Genomic DNA, 25092 nt, shown 5'->3' with positions numbered 1-25092 from the left:
GCATAGTCAAATCAAACGAAGATCAAGAAGTGGCAAAGGAATATTTTGGCAAACTAGAAATGTCGACAAAACCATGAATCGGGAGTGGGTAATGTTCTTGGGAGGCCCACAGAATTCTTGGTGAAATATTCGTGAATTAAAAGTAGAGGAAAATATTTATCAGAAGGTCAGTAATAACCAGAGCAGAATAAAGAAAACACCAGGCGGAACATTTTGCGAGGGAGATATGAGACAGATCATTTGACTGACTATCTATACCAAGTTGACAAAGACCAGAGTTTTTTTTTTATGATTGACTTCAGTTTCTGAAGTGGAACCAATAATAAAGAAACTTAGGAGATGAAAAATCTAGAATATGACGAGAACGCCTCAGAGAGGATTCTACTGGAGCTGACATCACACCTTGTACACTTAACTAAACTGTTTTAAAAATACCGAATGAGGAAACAAAGGGTGTTGATATTGGAAATCATGAATAAGATGCCGAAAACAAGTGGCTTGGCCGAAATTAGTAAGTGAAGAGGCATTACCCTTTTTCTCATACAATCTGGTCTTGTGAAGAGGGAAGGGTAGAGGGGGTTTGGTTGTGGAAAAGGTGGGAAGAAAAAAGCACAGATATGAACAGATTTTTAAAAATGCTGGCGTTGCACCATCCAAATATTTGAGTTAAGAAATATTGTGCAGCTGTGTACGAAATTCAAGCCCCCTTCTCATGGCTCTTGTTGACTATTAGAGGGACTGGACAGCTTCCGCGAATCAATAACATTGATCTTTCGTCACTATGGTGCTCCCGTTCCGTCTGGAAAGGTGTCGAAGTTATCCATGAATAAAGTAGACACCATGAAGAGTATTGGGGTTTTGTCACGTAAATGTGAAATGTGCAGGAAGGCATCATGAGCTACAAAAGGAATGTTTTAAACTTACCTTTGCTGTTTCATCTACTCATTGATTTTATAATGAGAAAAGTGACTGGAGACCACAGAAAGACTTAGATTGGAGTAAACATTGAAAGTTTACAGTTTCGATTATGCAGGTGATGCAGTTTGAATCATGAAAACTCCACTAGATTTACAAAACTTGGTCAGTAGTAGAATGCAACATTAGGCTACATTGAGAGTAATGAGACTCAAAATAAGGCTTGAGAAAAACCAGAAGCAAGAAAGGGAGAGCTTCAGCAATGAGACGAAATAACATTAAAAGGTTAAAGGCAAAATAAGTTTGAATCATTCAGATGTAGTGTCTCTAGGATAGGAATTAACTGAAAATCTGATAAAGGCAAATCAAAATATGATCAGGACGAATAGATCTGGAAAGGAAATCAAAAAAATAAAAAAAAAAATGGAACAGCTTGGATTTGGGAATAAAGCATCAAGGGGGACCACTGGGAGTGGGAGTAGCTTAGAATGAGTTATAAATGAAATCACAAGGGACAGTACAGAAGTTCCATAAGTAAGTGAGTTCAGGCTGAAATGGAGATAATGATGGCTCACAGTGTCCTTCCCAAAACCCTCGGGAAATAGAATGTGGTAATGTCAGCTGGGTGCCTGTGGGTACGTAGAGAGTTGGAAGTTTCAGGCCTATTTGAATGAGAATTATAATTAGGGAATTTGCAGATGAGAGGAGATTTTTGGGAGGTGAAGCGAAGGAAAGACATAAGTGGCGGGAATTTCAGAGGCCCTCTCTGTCAAAGTGGCGTTGGAGGTATAATGCTAATTATTCTTGCAAGCCAAGTAAGTATTAGCCTTAGTTGGACCATAAGACTGGTACAAGCCTAAGCCCCCTAATAGGGAAAGCACTCTCGTACAAAAAAGAAATGAATTAGTAAAGAATAAGCTAAACTTTGGAAGAGAAATCACAAAGAAAGATCTATAAGGTACATAACAGCAAGTACGATGTGTCTGCGCAGATCATTCCACAATGGAGTCCCAACAGAATAAAATGCAAGACATAGAATTCACAATGAATAACATAAGTATGATTAACGCCAAAATCCGTAATAAGAAATGTCATATATTTCAAGATTTTGTGTCCAACAATTCAAAGGAAATTCAGGTGCTGGAGCCCAGAAGAAGAAGCAGAGTTCCAAATACGAAAAAAAAAACGAGTGAAAACATTCAAAGCCCCTTCAAGATCTTAAAGATTTCCTCAGTAATCAAAACGATGGACTAAACATATTTCTCAGATGTGCGTTTGCAATCTACAGTGATAACTAGGGGAGGGGAGAAGGAGGGGAGGGGGAAGGGATCAAATGAGTCAGCGATGAACACTTGTCATTTTGATACTGACCCCATCTTTCAAACTATCGCCCTTGAAAGAGACATGAGTGAATGTCCGCACAAGTGTCAGCCAAATTTTTCTTTGCCTCTTTGCGGTCATTAAGACGCCGTCGCATATCCAATTGCTTTTTCAGATACGTAATCACTTTTAGTTCATTAAGACAGCCACATTTATTTTCTGGAGCAACCGCGACAGGTACAGCCAGTTGCAAAAGCGGTGTCGCCCCGCCAGGCTTGGCTCGGTGAGATCATGCCCTTCTTGCCCTGAAAGTGGCCCACTTTCAAACAACCAGTACATAATTAGAATGGTTCGATAAGGAGGAGGGAAATTACGGTAATCACGCAAAGAAATGCAACATTGAATGAAATATATTTGGACAGAGAGAGAGAGAGAGCTTTTATTCCTGTTTAGTTATTAATCTGAAGGATGTACTTGAGACCTTCTGCTTTAAGAAACACGTTATCATATATTTTTTGGAAAATAATTATGAAATCTTATCACATTGTATTGTTTTTAATCATTATCACATTTTCTGAATACAAATGTTGGAACTGACTATTCATTAATATTATTCAGACGAAAATATCCTTTTTAATTATCCTATAAGCAGCTGTTATCCTTTCCTCTCTCTCTCTCTCTCTCCTCTCTCTCTCTCTCTCTCTCTCTCCTCTCTCTCTTTCTGTCCTCCGTCTTATATCGCCTGGATTGACTAATTAAATAATGGTAGATGTTTGATATGTTATTTGGATGTGGCCAAGGATCACAAAACCTTAAATGGCTACTCTACCAATTTGTGCTAAGCTGTATCTATTTTTGCCCTAGATTGACTGGACTATAATTACCTGTACTAGCAAACTTACCCATCTGCGATGGGTGATAAAATACGGGTGAAGAAGTGAAAAATTTATATGTACTATTTGTTCAGCAATATTAAAATAAGGGCGATTTTTATACATACCTACTACAAGAACCTCTTGTACACAATATTATCAGTTTGTCCACGAACTTAATTTCAAAGTTGGCAGAGTCAGTTGCTCTGCTCATCGCCACATACAGTTGGCCATGCGTGAACATGAGTGATGGTAGAAACACACCAACACGATCCAAAGTCTGGCCCTGCGACTTGTTTGCAGTGAATGAGAAGTCCAGGTTGATGAGAAACTGCCTGCTCCGTAACTGGAACAGAAACTTGTCCGAAGGCATCATAGGAATCCGGGGGATGAACAGACGTTTGCTTCAATGACGTGGGAGTTTAGCTCCATAACGGTGTACCTCGTTCCGTTGCAATGTCCATTGGCAGGATCGAAATTCCGAAGCAACATTACTGGGCAGTACTTCTTCAACGTTATTTTGTGCACTGGCAGTCCCGATGGATTTAAGTTATTAAAAAAATCTTGTGGATATTGATGATAATTTTCATCTTCTATTGTGTTTGAGCTGAAATATTTGCGACTTTCTCTGTGGAAGTTGTACAGAGATTCGTAAAGTAACTAAGTCTACGGGAATAACCAGCCTCGTTTCACGGCCAGAAACAGCCCCGTTTGTTCAGGAATCCCTTCTCACCCCCACCCCTACAAAGGAGGGGGTAGGTTGGATGAAACCCCATTACAAACCATCTTAGGGGTCCCCACCATAACCCTGCCAAGTTTCATGCCCATCTGACCAGCCGTTTGGCCGTGATTGAATGACAGACAGACAGACATTACGCCCATTATAGTATAATTACCAATAATATTCGAATCTGGTCACAAAGATGTTACACACCAGATTTTGTAGTCGGGGGTTGTATAAGTCATTAAAGCATCAATTTTGCAAGGATATTACTTTTTAAATTAATCTATGCTAAGAACACATTACTGGATATGCTAATCTAGTACTACAGGATTTGTATTTATGGCATAACTTAGTTGAGTTACCAATATTTGAGTGTGATGGGTCACTTGGCTCCACCCCTCACAACCATCTAGGCTACTTATAGAAAGTACTTCAATTTGCTATATTTCTTATATTATAGAATATTTATTATATTTCCGAAACTATTTATGAAAATAAATGATGTGAAATGAAATGCAGTGAAATGTGTGTGTGTGTAAGGTTTACATATAATAAAGAATGTATTTTGACATTTTTATAGAGTAATGATAAATATGCCAGCGACCCAAGGGATCATACAGGAGTTTGTTGAAGCGTTGACGAAGCGTTGACGTTGCCTTGACATCGCTTTGAATAAGTGACCTGGTTTTTGGACACCAGGAGTCATGATTAATATTGCAGAATGTAACGTCAACAATGCCTCCTCTGGGAAAACATGTTGACGTTGTGTTTGCTCTCCTATGATTCTTTAAACAGAATTGTATCTTCATACTTTCACTACTCCTCTTCGCTTGAAGACCTATCAAACCTTCTTGCAGCTATCCAGTGATGTAGCTTGTTAAATATAACTTATATTTTTTATACTAAGAGTTTTAACGTCTTCACCTTCATACCAGAAAATAGCTATTGAATGAGACTTAGAAAATATCATCACAGTCAAAGAGACTTGACTAAGGAGTGGTGTTTACCAAACAAGACATCTGCGATGCAGATCCAAAGGGTGCTTCGGTAGTAAAACAGATGCGATCAACACCCCATAGAATGGTGGCAGCTCAGAACCCAACAATGATGGCATATCTACCGAAGACTTACAATTCTTAGAACAGAATCAACATATCAAACATTGGAAGACGACATTCGGTGTGTGACTTTGAGTGTTCATCTTACACAGGTCGAGTGATAGTTGTTCCTGGGGGTGAGTTACGAGACATTCTTAATCTTTACTTTTTTACAGGAATCTATCTTTCACTTTGTACTTCGTCCCTACAGGGCTTTTATCTTTGTTTTTTGCCAACCTTTTTTTGTTTCAGAAGTTCTCCTGAAATATTTGTATCATATTTTCTGTGCTTAATCTTATCATTTTGGGGGACACTATTAATTTCTGTAATACATTGTTTTTATATTGCATATGTGTTTACGCAGTGGACGTGTGTATTCATACAGATTTTTTGATAGGGTTGCTAGGAATCGTAGTGATAAGAAAAAACACAAAGCAAAGATGGCCACCCCTGTACCCAGTACCTCTACAACCAGTAACCAGTTGGTAACATTAGTTAGTGCCAGGTCGGCAACTGTTCCTTTTCAAGGCCGTGTTAATGGATTTTTGCCCCAAGGCGTAGAATCGTGGATCTCATCAGTGGATGCTCATTTAAAAGCAAAATGCATCACTGTACCGTCCCTACAGTTACAGGAAACTAAAAGCTTCATTTACTTTGCAAAAAGGGATGCAGGTTCCTATCTGATAGGTTTTTCATTCCACAAAGCTGATACTTGGGATGAATTTAAAATTAAATTGCGATCCATATATGGCAATGAAGAAGCCTTGGACGTAGTTCTAGCCATGAGGAATATCCTTAATTTGGTCTCTATGACTCAGCTTAACATGGTAGACAGGGCGGCACTAATTGCAGACCGGTTGAATGAATATCTAGATACCTTTAATGATTCTACTTGGGTTACGGGGAAGAACATGACTGTAAAGAATTTTATTAGGCTAACATACTTAACATTCATAACAGCTATGTTACCAGAAGCCTTGGTACGCTGTTTTGATGAAGAGCTATTGCCAAATAGCACGGAATTAGACATTTACAAACAAATTAAGAAACATATGTTCTAAATGTACAGACCTAGATCCCTCACTTATTCAAGTTTGCAAAGAATGAAAGTAATCCACAGCAAGTAAATGTAGTTAATAATAACGAAGCAGGGATAACTTGTTTTAATTGTAAAAGATCGGGTCATATGATTTCAGATTGTCGCACGCGTTATTGTTCAATTCATTATACCTCGAGTCATGCATATGCTTGATGTTTTTCCCACAGTCAGCAGCAAGGTAACGCTAAAAACACACAAAACGTTGCCAATGATAATAAGGAGTATCCACATTACCACAAAAAGAAACAAGCAAACAGTAACTCTGCTCAGAATCAGAAACAAGGAAAATCGGGCTTCAGGGAACTCAGTTCCTGGGCCGTCTAGCCAAAACAGTCAGAGTCAGTCAAATTTTCCAAGTGTTCAAAGCAAAGCAAATACCACTTAATTGACTCTAGTGGGGGGAGAGAGATGTTGGGTCATTCATATCAACACCTTTTGAATTAAAAAATAAATTTAATCACCTAGAAGACTTATGTGAAACTCAGAATTTTCCTATGAATCACACGACCGTATCCAAAAATCAGTGCAGGTTCCCATAGATTTTCATAGAATTCACGCAATAATCAGCAATGATGAATTACGTCCTACTCCACATGCTGTAAATTTAGAATATCAGCCATTTACATTGTTTTTTATTCTGGTAGTCCACGTAACATCATGGACCTACAGACTCACCATTTGTTGTTTTTGAACTTCCCTATTGAGAAGTCTGGAGTACGACTTTTGGGAATTGGCAATAACGAGTTAAGTGTCATAGGCGTAACTCAGATTCAGTACAGGGTGGGTAAGAGCACACTTACCAATACCTTTATAGTTGTACAAAACATTGATATGTATCCAGTTGTAATTGTAGGATACCCATCTATGGGCATACAAAACATTATCTTAGCTCCTGCCAAACATGGCGTGTTTATCAAAGGAAAAATTCTATAAATTTTCTAACACATTAAGATCCGTTTTGGACAAAAAAGAGACAGTCAATCAAACATAACATACATTGAGGAACCAATCACTTGTCTCATGAATCAAGATATAGTTCAAGTGACCCAACATAATTCTTGCACCCCGCAATAGCAGCTTGCACGCAAACTCTCAAGACGAATGCACCCTCGAATATCTTGGTGTGTGTAAAGAAGACTTAATCCTTCCTGACACTCTGAAAATTAATGGACTTTCCGCACAACCAAGCACTATACACTGCTGACTCACAGCAACAAGTTAACATTGAAGTCTGTAACCATTTGAATACCAATCTAGTAATCCACAAAAATCTACATATTGTGGATATGGAAGTGTATAACTATCGCATTCTTACCGTTTCTGAAATTAATCACGCTCAACCTGTTGACGAATCCCTCTTACAATCTATCAAAAGTAAAATCAATAAAGACATTCAAGAAGAGGAGATTCAGCAGAAATTTTTGGATATTTTATCTAAATATCACGGTATTTTCTCCACTAGCGAGGATCTCTAGGGAAAACGGATGTCATAGAACACCAAATACGGTTAAAGGACAAACATAAAGCTATTTACGTACTTTGTATAGACTCCCAATGAAATTTCAAAATGAGATAAATGACGAAGTCGACAAAACGTTAGAAGAAGGAGTCATTAGGATATCAAAATGCCCTTACAATTTTCCCTTAATTGCCGTACCAAAAAACCCAAAAAAAGATCGGACTTGGTGTATCTGTGTAGATTTCCATCGCTTAAATGAGGAAACGGGATTCCCGATCGTTTCCAGTGTCATGTACCAACGATATCTTATCCTTGTTAGGTCAGGACAAATATTTCACCAGCTTGGACTTACTTAAAGGCTTTCACCAAATACCCTTAGCTAATGAAAGTTACCCCATACACCGCCTTCAGCACAGCCAGGGGACATTATGAATTTTTACGTATGCCTTTTGGTTTACTTTGCGCCCCAATTACATTCACCAGAATGATTAATATAGTGTTTGGAGACTTGTTAGGGGATACCCTTCATGCCATATGGGACGATCTTGTAATCTTTTCTAATACCTTAGAAGAACATTTGCATAAACTAGAGCTAGTGCTACAGAGACTAAGGCAACACAATCTAAGAGTGAAAATATCTAAGTGTGAGTTTTTTTAAACAGAACTCATCTATTTAGGTTTACGGTGTCCGTAGTCAAGGTCTTAAGGTAGTCCATGATAAGGTGTCGGCTATCCGTAACTTTCCGGTACCTACTAACGTAAAGGGGATACAGCAACTTTTGGGCTGCAGTGGCTACTACAGAAGGTTTCATGCGCAACTATTCAGTCATAGCAGCTCCTTTAACAGATCTTATTAAAAGGGCATAGATTTTATATGGTCTGAAAAGCATCAACAGGCGTTCAATACCTTGAAAGAGAAATTATGCAGTTCACCTATCTTAAAATTCCATGATTTTTCAGTAAGAAATTTTTTTATTGAAACTGACACCTCAGACCAAGGGGTAGGAGGTGGTACTACTTCAGTAGTATGATAAACAGTTCTTTCCTATAGCTTTTTATTCACTTAAACTGAAGGCCTCTGAAAGCAAATATGCAGTAATAGACAAGGAGGGGCTAGGTATCGTTAACTCACTAGTACATTTAAGTTCACAATCTACGACTATCCCGTTAAGGTCCTTACTGACCATAAGCCCTTCAATGAGTTCTTCAAAGGCTTTAATCACCAGTCCCAAAAGAACTTGGTGGCATATGATCATTCAGGACTTTGGAGCCAAGATAGGATACCTACCTGGGAAAACGAATATCATAGCTGACGCGTTATCCCGCAATTCCGTGCCATCCTGTAAGGAACAATTAGCTGAACTAGAAGATATAGCAACATCCGTGCCCATTGTTAAAACCATATCTGAACAAGAAAATTCACTAAGCAAGCGATCATGCACATTGAAGACCCGGGTTGGAGCGCTGAACTGTACAGACTGAACAAAGAAAAGATCAGCAGTTAAGAAAAATAATAGATGCTTTGAACGGAAATCCTAAAGAAAAAGATATTCAAAGTATGTGCAGCAGTATTAAGTAATCAAAGGTAATATTCTGTGTAGGTCCGTGATAAGGAAAACCTGAAGCACACCGCAGGTGTCTAATGACCAGGTAGTAGTACCAATCTCTCTTATACCAATCGTCCTTAACTGGTTGCATTCCATCCCTTACATGGTCATCCAGGGTTCTCTATCATGTCACAGCCAAAGCCAAATCACTATTTTACTGGCCTACAATGCTTGCAGATACACATAACTAATTGTCACATTTGTCATGAAAACAAGGTACACACTAAGACACCTGTCAGTTTAGGGGCCTATCTTGTACCAAATCAACCCTTTGAAAGAGTACACTTAGATTTATTAACAGGGTTTTATGAGTCTGACAGAGGAAATAAGCACCTCTTAGTAATCATAGATGCCTTGACTCGATACACAGAGTTGATAGCACTAAAAACCAAACTGCAATGAATGCACTAGGAAATTCTACGAGTGCTACATCTGTAATCACGGAATTCCACACATGATAATCTCTGACTCAGGTGGAGAATCAATAATCGTTTCATTAACTCGTTGTGTGAATTCCTTTGCATTAAGAAAATCAATACCATGATTTATCACCCAGAGTCAAACGGATTGGTAGAAAGGGTAAATAGGAAGGTGTTAAATGTCCTACGAGTTACACTTGGGGGAATGGATCCCAACTGGGATATAGCCATCCCTGCAGTTCTAAGTACTCTTAATCATTCATATCATGTATCTATAAAAATGACACCGCATAACGCCCTATACGGCACTCCCGCTAGGACGCCTTTCCACATCCTTAAGCCAACCACTAATTTATCAGATCACCTAAGGGGAGATCTTATGTTAGCCAATATAATGAACAGGGGTGGCTGATGGCGACTTTCCTGGGCTTTGAGGTTAGAATTTTGAAGGTAGGAGAAATCAAGAGGAGGTCAGCAGAACGACAGGAGTGGCAGCATGTTCAGATAGACACGCCTTCAAAGAGTCAGGTTTAGGTAATTAAAATAGGTTTCAATTGGTAGGTTTGTCAGGCAAGTTCACAACCTATGACTGATGACACAAGAAAACATTCTTTGAACTCAGTGCCAGTTGACAATGGTAGTGTTTATGTGTGTCGGGGGTGTAGATCAGAATTTATGGTATTTATATAAGATGTGATCATATTAGTGTATATAGAGGGATGGGGGAAATAGAAGATATGTAAGAGGTCACCTTTTTTTCAGGATACAGTGATTCGGTGAAAAAAAATTTTCTTTTTTTTTTCTGTCTGGGCTGTTTCCAACTTAATTCCTATTTTTATTATTAGGTGCATGACGGTAGGGTCTTAAAGCGAACAATCTGAGTTGAGGTGATATTATGTGCTTATTAATTCCTCTCCTCTTTCCTTCCTTGTATAGTGAATATGTTTATTTTGTTCTTACAATGGAACCCATTGTAAGAACAAAATAAATTGAGTTGAATATCTAATGCATTTTATCTTTCTTATTACATGTGCGGATCCATATAATGAATGTTTGTGGGTAGGAAAGGAGTTGGGGCGGCTTCGTTTTGCTGGGGTTATCCTTTGTCCCAGAGAGATAGCAGTCAGCTATTGGGCTGTGCACTTTCAGCAGAATTAGTATAATTATACTGGTCGGTATAAGCCCTGTCTTTCGTTCCCCACCTTGAAACGTTCAGATGACTTGGGGAAATCTCTCTGACCTTCAAATGGTAAATCAAGTGAGCGACTGACCCTGATTGCACATGTGGGAGACGGCGTGTTTTCCCATCAGAGGTTTCCTTCTAGGTTTTGTTTATTTTGAAGTTCCACTTTGTTTAAGGTCACAGGACTATTTCTTTCGCGTGTCTTTTAACTGTTTTATCTTAGATGAAGGAGAAATAAATATCTTATTCTACTTTTCTTCCAGGTTTACTTTTATGGACTTAGAGAATATTTTTAGTATTTCAATATTGTATGGAGTTGAGATCCGGTTGTGTTCTTGATACCTGGAGTTTCTTCAATTTAGACAAAAGGCAGGAGGGGGTGACGATAAGTCTTAGCTCCATAAAGTCACGACAATGGCATCAGGAGTTCATCCATGTCAATGAATCGTGGACGACGTACTCTCAACCAGTACAGATTTTCATTGAGGATGTAAATAACTGTCTGAATGGCAAGGGAATTTCACAGAGGCCTTCAGGGAAGCTTTCAGTTCGCCAAGTGTAAGACTTAGAGTGATCTTCAATCGTTTCTCCGGACAGCCTATGGTGCTGAGGAGTGCAGATATATGGTCCATCATGTAAGCGGGAGAGTGGTAGAAAAATTTAAAAATTCCCAATGGGTAAATCATAACGCTACCTCCCTTGAAAATTGACAACAGTTCTTGCATTTTTTCCTAGCTCCTGCATGATGTCCCTGGCGCCATAATGAATAGCTTAGATAAGAAAATTGAGCCTATGTCTGATGAGGCATTGATTTTTTTTCTCAAGTCCGCCAGCACATGTTGAAATGTCCCGCAGTTGATGGGACATTTTTTAATGGGACCCTTCCAGTGAACCCAATACAGGGGGATTTAGGTTTCCCTTCCTTTCGATTGTGTTCCAAAATGGATAATATGAGGGAATCTATGAGTGCAATGCAACAGCAGCGTTACTTTAATTGTAATAAGCGGGGCATACCAAGAAGTTAGCTGAGTTAGATATTGTGGGGCATATAAGAGCTCAGAACATTTTTGGCGGTCTGCCATCCCAAAATCGGAGTAATACAAGTCCCTCACCCCAGAATGTTTGTAGCCCCAATAAGAAAGTTCTTCAAGGGGTTTACCCAAAGGGATCTAAATTAGATCTAAAGATTGATCAACAAAAGGGAAAAAGGGTGAATTGCACATAGCACATAGGGCTCATGGGGACACCCCAGAGCCAAAGTAGGTAGACTTGGGATCTCCATTTTTATAGATACAGTGCTTCGGTTAATTTAATGGACTACTATTTATGTCAGTCCATGTTTTCCCAGTGCCCTCTGAAACCTTCGGTGGAGACGGTTGTGACGTCCAAGCCCATAAATTGAATATTTTGGGTTCCACAAAGGTTTCTTTCTCTTTGGGTGATCGGGCAACAGACTTTTGTTAGGACATCCTGCATGTAGAAGAAACAGGATATCTGTCCATACAGGTGATGGGGGTATAACAGTGGGGGTGCCTGGTGTTTTTTATTCCATATGGAGGTGAATCCTAATTAAATGTGGTACTAATATTAACATGGGTGATACTGATACTAATATGGGTGTTACCGATGGCCATAGTAGGATACTTATACAAAATATGGGTGATATTCTTGAGGATGGGGAAAAATTGGAATTTGAGAATAATGGACAGGAGAACAATATTTATAAAGGGGTTCTGCTAGAAGATGTTACTTTAGATGCAGATATGGCAATTCTGATGAATGCTGGGGTGAAAGAAGTGAAAATGGCCAAACAGGTAAATATATATATAATTGAGGGCAGCCACCAGCACTTAGACCAACACTCTTTATCTCTCGTCACTCTGTACACTCATAAATTATAACTATACACAAATTATTTTTCATGTAGTTAATTTGTTAGAGACAAAATAGCAGAGCCAGTATAATAATATGTAAAACATTAAAAACACAGGATTCATAGCACAGCTCCCAAAGGGGCTCAGGCGCCGTTTGGTTGGTATCCTGACCTACAAGCTTCCTTGCAGAAGCACCGAGAGCACTTCCCCAGTGGGGGGGGGGGGGGGGGGGGGGGGCGGGGGGGGGGGGGGGACGATCCTTGGCTCTTCATGGTTGGTGGTGGTTCCTCATTCTCTTGTGAATGGAAGGCAGCCCCACCCCACCGCAACCCCACCCCCCTCCTCCCTTTAACCACCTTCTTACTCCAAGACCGTCTGTCGTGGAAGAAACTTGCCTCTGACCCCCTAAGAAGTCTTGCTTTGAAACTTCTAAGGATCAGCTTCTCTCCCCGAGTGAAATTAAAGGATTCTCTCGTCGGCTCCCTCATCTGTGGCGGAGGTGCCGGTTCGCAAGCCTGCACTAGGCCTACCGAATCGCCAGCCAAGGCGGTGGGTACCTCAGTACCTGAGCCATTTGCTATTTCGAGGAAGCCCTCGCATCTGATACTAGCACTGTGTTAGGGCCTAAGTTCTGACCGAAACACCTTGATTGTTTGAGCCTCTGTGGAGACTCTTGCGCCCTAATCTGGTAACAAAGGGGCCCCCTTTCCCCCTTTTCCGTCCTGTGCAAGTGAAGGCACAGGACAGAGAGGATCAGGATACACAGTTTGCCTCTGTTCTCCCAGCCACTACCTTTACAGGTTACCGGCCCGGGACTTGCACAATGGACTCAGTGTATAACCAAATACCTGTGGAGGCAAGGAGGAAGTTCCTATACATTGCCTTTTTTTGCAATCACCTCTCTCTACTCCTCCCTTTTCCCCATCAAGTACGGGCAATAGGGGCGGCTCAGCCATGTCAGAGAACATAAACCCAAGTGCACACACACACACACACACACACACCAAATCAACCACATCCCCTATCACAGCAGAGGTAAACAGAGTCATCAGCCCTACATTATTATCATTACTATTATTCAGATGATGAAACCTAGTCAGGAGGAACAAACTGACAAAGGGACCATTCACTTGAAATTCAAGCTTCCAAAGAATATTATAGTGTCAATAGGAAGAAGAAAGAGGAGATAAAGGAAAGTACAGAAAGAGGGGATCCCACTTATTAAAAAACAAAATTAATAAACTAACAAACTGATAAAAATATTAAAGAAAAGGACATCTCCAAAGCCTATCCAATAAAGTTAAGTTGAATATAAAATTTAGGCCAAAGGCCAAGCACTGGGACCTATGAGGTCATTCAGCGCTGAAATGGAAATTGACAGTATAAGGTTTGAAAGGTGTAACAGGAGGAAAACCTCACAGTTGCACTTTGAATCAAGAGTTAGGAGATGGTGGAAAGTAAGATGAAGAGAGAAAATGAAAGGAGGTACAGTAAAAGGAACGAAAAAGATAGAAGAAAGAGAATATGAACGGAGGTACAATAAAAAGAATTAATGTAGTTACAGCTAGGGGCCGGAGGCACGCTGCAAAGAACCTTAAGTAATGCCTACAGTGCACCACATGAGATCCACTGACGGCTCTAACCCGCTACTCGGCTATCCTATAATGGACAACCTCAATCAAAGTAGCGAAAAGTAATCCCGGTGAAAACTTCTTCCCTCTTTGACAAGAAAACTTTGACATCTGCCTCAGATGAATAAGATACTTAACATTCATTGAATCTGGAAGGTGTCAGGGGACTGATACTCTCTTCTGACGGAGGATTGTAGGAGTGTAGTTCAATATCGAAATTATTTTCAACGAGAATACACAGTGATCTTTTCCATCAGCGATGAGTGAATGTTATTCATTCCTAAGGATAAGTTAGAATGATTTTTTAAAATCAGGGATCCTACTGCAATGATCTACCGACGATAAGCCGATATTATAACTCGAAAGAATTAAATAAATGTCCATAATCACCAAAGATTGCTTAAGATTACTTAATACAACTGATCCCCAAGGATTTCCATTACTGATCTCTTGGTTATTAATCTCCTAAATAGTTGATGTTGCTTTAAGAATGTCTAATTTTGTTACTGGTCAGCGACTATTTTACAGTGTCTATTTTCAGCAATGGATCCGTATGTATAATAATGATAATTCCCCGATGATCAGCCTGTACAATTAATCAACGATGATTAATTTATGGAATTATTTTGTCCTCTTGAAAAGTGTATAATCTCATCCTTCCCAAACGACCAGTTATTGCTAATATAAATCATCTAGAATTATTTAAGGATTATTCACAAGGATCAGTAAAGGCCTGTCCACATGACTGGGCCTGATCGGCGGACCTCCCCTCTAATGGGCACACCTGACAGGCAAACCGTCAAATTGCCCAATGGGTCTTGTAGCAAAATCACCATGGTGGTGCCCGATGGCTTGAGCTTCGACCTGGCAGACGTACGTTAACCATATACTACATTTCTTTACTGAGCCATTCTTTGCACCATATTCTCTTCTTTTTCATTACACACGAAGCTATTATCATGCTACACAATATCTTCTTCTTTGCAATAGGCACCATGTTTATCGTACTGCACTGAACACACTACTGGCATCGTCGGACACTCCCACCTCTCTATCGCCTCACCAGTGTGGACAACATCCACGGGTAAGCCCGCCAGAATTTGCCATCAACCCTGGAGCCCGCTCGTATGGACAGGCTTTAACGTTAATAGTCGTCAAAGATTAATAAAACACCATTCACTAAGGATCAGCTATTGTTATCAATCAAGTATTCCTTGTACGGTGTTCACCAAGGACCTTTAAGTGATGCTCATTACCAAGAAGTAGCTAGAGCTCTTCTTCAAGCACAGAGGATGACATTTTCACTAACAGACCAATCATTCCCATCTGAGTAACTTGTACCCACTTGGAAAAAGGTCTCTGAGAGAGTCTTCTCCCAAGTAAATGGTATGAATTCCTCATAGTTAAGATCCAAGATAACCAGCGGTCCTAGATAGCTAAACATACATGATTCAAAGTCATCTGCCGGAGCTTAAACCCCGAAAACTAAAGTCATCTTCATTAGCTAGTGTATCATTATCCAGGGTCATCTTCCATGGCAAAACATATCATCAGTCAGGGTCGGTCATTAGCTAAGTGTATCATTATCCAGGGTCATCTTCCATGGCAAAACATATCAACCCAAAAGTCATCTTCATTAGCTAAGTGATCCATCATCAGGGTCAGGGTCTTCCTGGCAAACATATCATCAAAACCAAGTCATCTTCATTGAGCTAAGTGTATCATTTATCCGGGTCACCTTCCATGGCAAAACATATCAACCAAAGTCATCTTCATTAGCTAAGTATCATTATCCAGGGTCATCTTCCATTGGACAAAAAAATATCATTCAACCAAAATCATCCTCATTAGCAGGTGGATCATTATCGGGTCATCTTCCATGGCAAAACATATCATACCAAAGTCATCTTCATTAGCTAAGTGTATCATTATCCATTGGGTCATCTTCCATGGCAAAACATAATCATCAACCAAAGTCATCTCATTAGCTAAGTGTATCATTATCCGGGGTCATCTTCCATGGCAAACACAATATCAGCAAGTCATCTTCATTATCTAAGTGTATTTCATTATCCGGGTCATCTTCCATGGCACATAATCTCAACCAAAGTCCATCTTCATTAGCCTAATGTATCATTATCCGGGGTCATCTTCCATGGCACATATCAAACCAAAGTCATCTTCATTAGCTAAGGTGTATTTATTATCCAGGGTCATCTTCCATGGCTAAAACATATCATCAACAAAGTCATCGGGTTCATTAGTCTAAGTGTATCATTATCCAGGGTCATCTTCCATGGCAAAACATATCATCAACCAAAGTCATCTCATTAGCTAAGGTGTATCATTATCCAGGGTCTCTTCCATGGCAAAACATATCATCAACCAAATCACTTCATTAGCTGGTGGTACATTATCCGGGGTCATCTTCCATGGCAAAAACATATCATCAACCAAAGTCATCTTCATTAGCTAAGTGTATCATTATCCAGGGTCATCTTTCCATGGCAAAACATATCACCAAAGTTCATCTTCATTAGCTAAGTGTATCATTATCCAGGGTCATCTTCCATGGCAAAACATATCATCACCAAAGTCATCTTCATTAGCTAAGTTGTATCATTATCCAGGGTCATCTTCCATGGCAAAAAACATATCATCAACCAAAGTCACCTTCATTAGCTAAGTGGTATCATAAATCCCCCAGGGTCATCTTCCATGGCAAAACATATCCATCAACCAAAGTCATCTTCATTAGCTTTAAGTGTATCCATTATCCAGGGTCATCTTCCATGGCAAAACATATCATCAACCATCTTCTGGATTTTGAGGTGTCGTCATATTACCCAAAGTTCTCTTCCAATGCTGAGCTATCATGTGCCAAGGTATAAAGCTTTGAACTGGAGAAACAGAAAGTCATTTCAGAGCAATTCATAGAGCACCGTTACTTAGTGGTTTGTCAGTAAGATCCCATATTAATTTTAGCATTGCAGCTTACACAGAGAGCAGCAGAATATCTATGCAGTAAATATTTACAATATTTTTCTGTTCTATATAGCTATATATATGTATTACATATATAATTATCAATGAATAATGGAGAAATATATATCATCTCAATATTATTTTCAAATTAAATGGGTTAACAAGCTCTTTGTTTTATTCAAAATAGTCATTTGTTGACCACACTACGCTTTACGATGTATTGCTCAGGTATTAGCTGTTAATGCTTGATATGATAGATATATAAAACTATTAAATAGATAAATATTAGTATTAGAGGCCTTTACCAGTCAAGTGACCAGACTCTGGTCACAGGAGTGGGAACGAAATCCTCCATCTCTCCCTCCCTCTCTCCCTCCCCCCTAAGTGCCCATTTCACAGAGCATCTTCTGTGAAATTTTTATAAATTTTTGTTTGCTTTTACGTTATATGTGAAAGCTCTGCAATTATCAGGTTGTGTCTTTTTGCACTTGCATTTTTTGAGAGAAATTACTTAGAGATAAGGGTCTTTTTTTATTGAATCATATACAGTTTAGAACCTGCATTAAAATAAGGTATGTATGCTTAAACATTTTTTATTGACATTATATATATACGGTACATGACGACATAAACTCTGGAAGTTCTTATAAGTAATGCATGGCATATAGGCTATCAGGTCAGTTTCACGTAGTAAAACAGTGTACATGCGCGTGAACTACATGTATAACCTAGGGCCAGTGCTGGCCAGACTTTTGGACTCCGATATCTGCTCTAAAGACTGAAACTCTTTATGATCGACCATACTACATAATCACATATTACTTGGGGAAAAATATATATATATATATATACTTGTGCTTTTGTTTGATTATACAGGATTGTGGGGGAACGGTGATCGACCAAATAAGCGGCGCGATCGACTCTTTGACCAGCTGTTACCTACGCTATATTACTGATACATGAGAATTTTGGCTTTTCTGTTATGCTTTTACCCTGGCATTTTGATAAATGCCGGGTTCAAATTTAGAATAATAATGAAGTCTGCATCGCAGGTTGAGAGTGACAATAGACATTAAATACTAAGGATTAGCTACATGTGCTACAGCAGAGGGAATACGATGCTGATATAAATCAATCAGTTCTGTCAACATCCCCGAGGATCATATAAGTGTAGCTGTTCTGGTTACAAAAATGTCATTTCAACTCTTTCTATGAATATGCGAAATTGGTCAGCATAATCTATATTTTCGTACCAAGTATATTAACCTATGACTATTAACTTACACGTATACATATCTCATTAATTCACGTTGTACTTTAAAAACATTGTGCTGGACTGGGATATAAAACAAGAAACAAAGCTCTTTGCTTTGGGCGCCAAAAGGTTCCCTGATGGATCATAGCTTCCACTAGCATTGCCATTAATACATTTAACAAAAACGATAACTTTTAACATGGGGTGTTACATTCACGGATGATCAGCTGCATGTTAACAATCCATTATACGCCCATCTATAGAGATTTCCGCACACAAAAATTACCTACTGTTCTTTGTCCTTAGGAAATCTGAAGAAGCTCTTTTCTGGATAATCACGTTTTGTTGTTGTCACAGCCATAGGACGAATAAAAACAAGGCCCTACTTGGAAAAACATGGCGGGAACTCAAATGACGGTGCTCTAAAGGCCCGTCCACACGGTCGAGCTTTGTCTGACGAACTCTGTTCGATGTGACGTCAGAAGCAGAGAAACAGCAGATAAGGCTCTGACTTTTCCCGCTTCTGACGTCACATCGAACAAAGTTCGTCGGGCACAAAGCTCGACCATGTGGACGGGACCTATAGATTTGGTCTGGTCATCTTCGAGAACAGCTGACACTACAACGCCAGGCACTTCTTAGTTGGCACTGTGATTTCACCATGAGTCCAGATTTGGAATGGTACTAGGTCCTAAATAACGAGGCAGTTCCCTGGAATGAACAATGGTTTCATCAGGAAGAGTCAGAAACATATTTCTTTGTTAAGGCAATAATGCTAGTGAGACAAAGGTATACTTACCATTCAATATCGAGACTCTGACATTTTTTAATGAATTTCTGTGATTGCTTGAGTGACTTAGGAAGGATGATTGAGTATATATCACACAGGCGTTCCATATTGGAAACGAAGCAGTTTACCTCTTCGTCTTGCGTCAGGTTCAGCTGTGGGAACAGGAGATAGTCCGGCCCTCTGTTGGGAGGTAAAAGTAGAGTTAGCCTGATAACTGGGGAAACTGTAGTACACTTAACAATGCTGCTGTAAAACAGGAAAAGGCAAGAAGACGAGTCTTGGACCAAGGGATGTCAACTACCATTTTGAAGCTTCTATAAAGGTTTCATCTTTGTGTAAACTTATGTGTCAGTTATGATGAGGAAGAGGTTACCCCGCGTGCTGGAAGAAGTCAAATCTACATTGAGTTTGTTGGTCATTGAATATCATTGTTGTATAAAACAAAAATAAATATGCACTGTGTGCTTCCGTTTATTCGAAATAGATATGAAAAAAAAAAAATTTTAAAAAACAACAACCCAAGACAACAGGTCTTGCATAGCAGTTATAGTATAAAACCCAAGAATTTAGATCATTGGTTATATCACCTCTGGATTTGGTAGCAGAGTTAAACCAACAACTACATACAGGAATAATGTGGTGGGCATGATCTTTATGGCAATTTCAGTAGCTTTCAGAATATCCTCAACGGAGGTCACTCCAGGGATGTAGAGGCAGAAACTGTCCGTCAGGAAATGGCCTGGTAATGGCTTAATCTCTGGATCCAAATTAAGGTTTGTACAGACACCTGGAAAAAAATAAAATATAAAGTGAGAACAAGTTCATTTCAATTTGAAGAACCGTTTTCAAATTTTAATTCCATACGTTAAGTTAAGTTAAGTATATCTTAGTTTACCAGACCACTGAGCCTGCTTAAAACAGCCTTCTCCTAGGCTGGCCCGCCCAAGGATTAGATATTTTTACGTGGCTAGGAACCAATTGGTTACCTAGCAACGGGACCTACAGCTTATTGTGGGATCCGAACCACATTATATCGAGAAATGAATTTCTATCACCAGAAATAAACTCCTCTGCTTCCGCGTTGGCAGAGCTGGGAATCGAACTTCGGACCACCGGATTGGCAGCCGAGCGCGAAAACCACTCGTCCAGCGAGGAATTAAATTCCTACATGAATGCACCATATAGCTAAATAGATAGGCTATGCACTCACACAAAGAATTAACCAGTGTACACCCCTAGAAAGTTCTGGAGCTGAATGCAGGCAGAAGTATCAGGAAACACTTGCCCACAATGTCTTCAGAGTCTGGGGAAGCCTCAGGTCACCTGCCATCCTCCCAACATACTTCTCTACTCGACACCTGTTGGCGATAGAAGCAGGTTAACAGAACTGGTGAATGAGGTTGCATTTCGTTTGATTCTGAACAATGTCCTCTTTCCTGATGAGGCCTTTGCATAGGTGTATAAACAGCTAGAAAGGTGAGATTTTTTTTGCACAGGGTGTTCATCAAAATTTCAATATTCAGAGTATAAAAGTATCAGTGATTGTAATTTCTGAGTAGCAACTCCCTCTTGGGGTAAACAGCTGTATGTATGGATATATATATATATATATTAGATAATATATTATATATATATATATATATATATAATATTATATATGTATATATATATATATATATATATATATATATATATATTATATATATACATACATAATATATATATATATATATATATATATATATATATATATATATATATATATATATATATATATATATAAGTATGGAGACAGGAGCAATTACTCAGGTTTAGACATATTGGAGTAGGGAGACGCGTTCTGTCTTTCATCCATTTATTAGCGGAATTCATTTTAAAGTTAAAAAAACATGAGCTATAAAAATTGGTCCCCAGGCCAGTAAACGTGCTCTTTCTATAAATACCAGTATGAAAGCCAGACTCGTCCTTGGATATCCTCACATCAAGGAACGGAAGTGAATTCTGTGTTTCTGTTTTTAACTTTAAAATGAATTCCGTGTCAACTCTCCTCCATAGAGCCATTAATCTGACATCAAGCTGGTCTACCTTTCATACTGAAGTGACTTTCCTTGCTGATTACTTTAAGGATAATTAATTCCCTCCAGCAATTTTTCATAGATCCCTTAATATGCTACTTAATCTGAAATTCAATCCACCTCCAATAGTCCATAGTGTCCCCAAGCTCCGTATGTTTGCTAGATTTCCCTTTTTCCATATAATAAATTTAGGAAAAAATGCACCCACCTATTCAATGAGCAATTGCCTGCCCTTAATTTGAAACTAATTCCCATAAACCCCCGAACTATCGGCTCACTCTTCCAAGTCAAGGATAAGATCAGCCCCTTGTTTGCCTCCGGTGTCGTTTATAAGTATAATTGTCCCAGATGTGATCTCGGCACTTACATCGGTTGCACCAGGAGGCTGCTAAAAGTCCGAATTTCCTCTCATCAAGGAATTAGCTATGGAACGGGTTGTCGTCTATCAAATCCAGAACAATCTAACATAAGAAATCACAGTAAAAGTTGCAAAAACACACATATATGCCAGTCATTTTAATATTGTAGGAAGAACCCGACATATAGACGAACTAACCACCCTTGAATCAATAATGATTAAGCTAACTGTAATTTCTCTTAACCACCAATCGTCTTCCACCCAACTGTTTATTGCCTAATTACCTGTTGCTTCGTTTACACTCGTCTCCATAACAATTTTTCGTGTCGGTTCTCCTTACGCTACCGCTGTGGGTAGGTGTCTTGTTCGTTCTATTATTATCATTATTCTTTTTATTATTATTATTATTATTATTATTATTATTATTATTATTATTATTATATTATTATTATTATTATTAAAATTATTAAAATTTTTATTATTATTTATTATTAATTATTATTATTATTTTATTATTATTATTATTATTATCAATATTTTTTCTATTATCATTATTTTTTAACTAATTTGTTTCTCTGTATTCGCTCCTAGCCCTTTCACTGTTATTCTGTGTTTCTGTTTTTATTCTTAATTTATTAAAAGGTTTTTAATTTTGGTGTTGGTAAACATTGTGTGTATCTTTTTACTTATACGCAATTGGTGTGTAATTGTTTCAGCCTGGAAAATGTTATCAAGCTGATACGAAACGTCGGCGCTAATAAATGGATGAAAGACAGAACGCGTCTCCCTACTCCAATATGTGTATATATATTATATATATATATATATATATATATATATATATATATATATATATATATATATATATATATATATATATGTGTGTGTGTGTGTGTGTGTGTGTGTGTGTGTATAATCTATTGGACACTTTTTACCAATTACATATATGATTGTAATAGCCAATATGCCTTCTCAACTTCTCGAATTCTTCGTGTTTTGTTTGGACACAATTGTCACTACAAAGCCTAGAGATCCAAGTTCAAGAAATATGAAGACAATTACAATGTCCGGTAGCGGGAAATGAACTCAGGTTACCATAATCCCAACGAGGTCACATTGCTGACCTGACCACACGAAGGCTAAAAATCTGTTGCCTTTCATCTGTAGCCAAGTTGAAAATTACTTTTATTGCTTTTTAGGCTGAAATATATATATTATATATAGAATCTATTGGTCATTTTTAATTACCAGATACATATGTAATTGTAATACCCACAGTACCCTCTTAACTTCTCGATTTCTTGTGAAAGAATGTAAATCTTAATTTAATGGCAAATTTTACTCACACAATTTTGGTATGGCGATAGGAAACCTTCTGTCCCCAGTGCTAAGTAACTTCTATATGGAATCTTTTATTTAAATAAAATATTAAACAACCTAATTCCACACAATATAATATGGTTCAGGTATGTTGACGACATCATTTGTGTATGGCCAGAGAACGAAGATATAAATAATTTTTTTGCCAAGTTAAATCAATTAGCTCTATGGCAATGGAAAATGATGGGTGCCTACCCTTTTTGGATGCCCTCATGCGAAGTAATAGTAATGGGTTTAAATACAGTGTTTACAGAAAACCTACTAATATTTCTTCCGGTGTGCATTTCTATTCTGTACAAAGCAATACGGTTAACATGTCAGTGATTACATCTTTGTTTTTAAAAGCATTACTTGTGTAAAGGCCCGAATATATAGATGAGGAAATAGATAAAATTAGGAATACGGACAAGAAACTGTGATATTCTCACAGTGCATTAAACAATGCATTAGAAGCAGCAAAATAGACTTTGTATCAAAGCCCAAAAGAATTATATGAAAGATATCCCTCTTCTTAAGAATGTTGTTGTTAATGCTGCATTTCAGAGCCCTGGGAGAGCTGTTAATTAGCTCAGTGGTCTGGTTAAACTAAGATATACTTAACTTAAGAACAATAAAACAATGAAAAAAATATACTTATCAAGAATTTCCCTGACAATAATAAAGGATATGTGTTATAAAACTCTATGTAAGTCTTGTGCAACTTTTTATTGGCCAAACGAGTAAGCATTGGAAAAGAGAATAGAACAGCGTAAAAAAGTGTGATATATGCGCAGGGAAACAGCGGTATTTTTGTACATGTTAGTGAGAACTATCATGCCATCAACTGGGAGGGGCAAAAAAGGATTGTGTATTCTAATAATGCACTGGAAAGGACATCATTTGAATCTAGTAGGCAGTAAGAGGATGAATGGAAATAGAGGCAGCAGGTGCTAACAGAGATTCCAGCCCCGCCTCCCTGACACCTGTCAGGAGTGGATTTGTAGTCTTCTATGGTCCAGTACATTTATCAGTATTATCCCTTGAGAGTATATTGTGAATTTCAGCCAAATTTGAAGGACACTCATGCCTTGACCACCCACCACCTGTAGGAGGATCTGCAGTCTCAAATGGTTGTTGTATGATCATCAATACTGTCTCTGTAGTATATATATATATATATATATATATATATAATATATATATATATATATTATATATATATATGTGTGTGTGTGTGTGTGTGTGTGTGTGTGTGTGTGTATGTGTGTGTGTGTGTGCGTATGTGCGTTTGTGTGTGTGTGTGTGTGTGTGTGTGAATTCATATACTATGTATCAGTATTTTGCCAGTGGCTTGGAAACAAAGTTGAAACCAATCAGACCTACACCCTGTCTCTTAGTTTTTTCACCTATGGTAATGTGTGATAAATGAATCACCTGCTGAAGTTATCATAATCATACATAATATGTATATATATACGTTTTAATCTTCTGTTTCATGAAGATGCTAGAATATGTTATTTGCTCCACAGGGAAATTGAAGAAAGTTGTTCAAGTCAATAAAAGCTGTTGAAAAGGGTCGGGGTGGAGGTAAAACGGTAGAGCAACTTGAACAACTTTCTTCAATTCCCGTGGAGCAAATCACCTATGAATATAAATTCTAAAATCTGTTTGTGGGTTCATGTATATCTATTAGTCTAATACATAATTAATGCTAAATGAGTGAAACCATTACCTAAAGAAAATTCATTCTTTTATGCAGACAACAGCCCCAACCTATATCATCTACAACTGGTTTTCTGTAGATTAGCCAACACAGTAAAAATAAATGATTGGAGGATGCAAAGGGGAATTGAAAAAGTTGAAGAGCTAAGCAATTCCAGGAGTTGATACCATTTCAAGCAAGAGGCTGTGGCATGACAACAGTCATTGTGTTACTATGTGGCTGGTGGCCAAGTTAAGTAAGCATCTTTGGCTTTTGTAAGATGTGCAAGAGTTGAATAAGGGGAATATAATTGCTCCTCGACATTTGCAGCAAACAATACAGGTTTCTTAAGAAGTAGAGGCATAGAA

Source organism: Macrobrachium nipponense, chromosome 1 (assembly GCF_015104395.2).
Source record: "Macrobrachium nipponense isolate FS-2020 chromosome 1, ASM1510439v2, whole genome shotgun sequence".
Classification (NCBI taxonomy): domain Eukaryota; kingdom Metazoa; phylum Arthropoda; class Malacostraca; order Decapoda; family Palaemonidae; genus Macrobrachium; species Macrobrachium nipponense.
The sequence above is the reverse complement of the archived record's forward strand: the minus strand, read 5'-3'. Positions refer to the sequence as shown.